This window comes from Palaemon carinicauda, chromosome 8 (genome assembly GCF_036898095.1).
Source record: "Palaemon carinicauda isolate YSFRI2023 chromosome 8, ASM3689809v2, whole genome shotgun sequence".
Lineage (NCBI taxonomy): Eukaryota > Metazoa > Arthropoda > Malacostraca > Decapoda > Palaemonidae > Palaemon > Palaemon carinicauda.
In genome coordinates, this window is record NC_090732.1 from 176,684,730 (window position 1) to 176,687,227 (window position 2,498).

Genomic DNA, 2,498 nt, shown 5'->3' on the forward strand with positions numbered 1-2,498 from the left:
GTACCATGGCCTTCCACTGTCTTGGGTTAGAGTTCTCTTGCTTGAGGGTACACTCGGGCACACTATTCTATCTAATTTCTCTTCCTCTTGTTTTGTTAAAGATTTAATAGCTTATATAGGGGATATTTATTCTAATGTTGTTACTCTTCTTAAGATATTTCATCTTTCCTTGTTTCCTTTCCTCACTAGTCTATTTTCCCCGTGGGAGCCCCTGTGCGTAAAGCATTCTGCTTTTCAAACTAGGGTTGTAGCTTAGCAAGTAATAATAATAATAATAATAATAATAATAATAATAATAATAATAATTGATATGCCAATCTAAGTGTTCTTTTTGTAGATGATATAATAACGTTTAACTGGTCATATGTCAGCAATTTCCCTACTCACCCATATATATCTGTGGATGATATAATCCAAGACCTGAAGAGTAGGATGCTATTTATACATTCTAATGGAACTCACAAATCACAAGCAATGCAAAGGAACCCAAATTAGTTACTGGTTTCTTCTTAAAAGAAGTGATGAACGTAACGTGTAGAGAGAGAGAGAGAGAGAGAGAGAGAGAGAGGAGAGAGAGAGAGAGGAGAGAGAGAGAGAGAGAGAGAGAGAGAGGGGGGGGGAAACAATCCCCATTTGTAATGAAAGATATATTGATGATAATTACAACCTAAATGAAATTTATATTCTATTTATTACCAGAGGTGTTCCATATATGAGGTCCTTCTGTCAGTGTCTTTAAGTTTTCGTAAGTATTCTGAATGATAAGATCGGAAGAGAATAGATTTGAAATTTAGGTAAGAAGCTCCATGAACAAAAATACAATTGACGTAAAATTATATATATATATATATATATATATATATATATATATATATATATATAATATAAATATATATATATATGTGTGTGTGTGTGTGTGTGTGTGTGTGTGTGTGTGTATATATATATATATATATATATATATATATATATATATATATATAGTATATATATATATATATATATATATACATATATATATTATATATATATATATATATTATATATATATATATGTATATATATATATATATATATATGTATATATGTATATATATATATATATATATATATATATATATATATATATATATATATATATATATATATATATATATATATATATATATATATATATATATATGCAAAACTATAAACATAAGTTCACTTAGTAAACGATTACTTTTATCTCTTCTACAGTGCAAGGAAGAAGATTTAGATAAAATCTTCTTCGATATATAAAGTGTTTTCAATGAAGTAAATTATGTTACCAATTTTATCTGAAATAAATCGAAGTATTGTTTCAATTTCCTATTAATGAAACGAATCTTTAAAGATATCTGAATATAAAATACTTACTTTAGAATGAGTTATTAAAAAGACCAATGGTTTCCCTGAAAAGTGAATATATACGAAGAAATATTTACCTGGTGAAGAGGGAGAATTTGCTAATATACATATTTTAGTTTCTATTATTGTAAAATGAGTAACGTCTTTCCGTTGTTTCAAAATTAGATTTGGTTTCCAAGATATAAAAAAAAAGTATTGGTAAATTACTAGCAGACAGAAATTAAGAAATTACTAATAGAAAAAAAGGTAAAAGAAGAATAGCATATATCATTCAGGTCTGTTGATCTCAAGTAGAGTAGTTTTTGTTCTTTATTAAATATTATTTTTTTTTTTAAATCATTTACGGCCAAAATTCATCTTTTCTAATACAAAATTATTGGGGCAAAATCTTCATTACAATGCAAATACTTACACTAAAGTTTTTGTGTGTAATTTTTGGCTATTATAGAATTCAAATAATCATGCTGTAGAAGACGGTCCACCTCTAAAAAATGAGATTGTGAAATATACAATACAAGACCCAAAGCATAAGATGCTATTCAAAGATACTAATGAAATTCATAACACTTATATAAATCTCAAGGGAAGTGAGGGAACCCGAAGCAATTATTGGTTTCTTGAGGAGAAGTCGTTGAGGGAAACTTCTCATATTAAAAGGGGAGATGAACTGCAAGTGGAGAGAGAGAGAGAGAGAGAGAGAGAGAGAGAGAGAGAGAGAGAGAGAGAGAGAGAGAGAGAGAGAGAGAGAGAGAGAATCCGGACACCGATAATAACCCTTAATTCGAATAAACAAGATGTTGATGATTATTATAACTTAGATTAAAGCTATATTCGATTCACAAACAGATGTAATCCCGGCATTTGAATGATAAAACGTGAAGAGAATATAATAAGAAATTTTATTTGTGCAAAACTCAAGATATAGATTAATTTCTCAATTCAATAAATTTTTTTTCGTGTTGTTCCTTTATTAATAATAATATTTTCAATGATAAAAATAAATTCAATAAGTTTAATGATAATAATTTTAATAATTATAAAAATATTTAAAATTACAAGCAGTTTAATAGTAATGAAATATGTAAATGAAATTATTTAAACAATACATA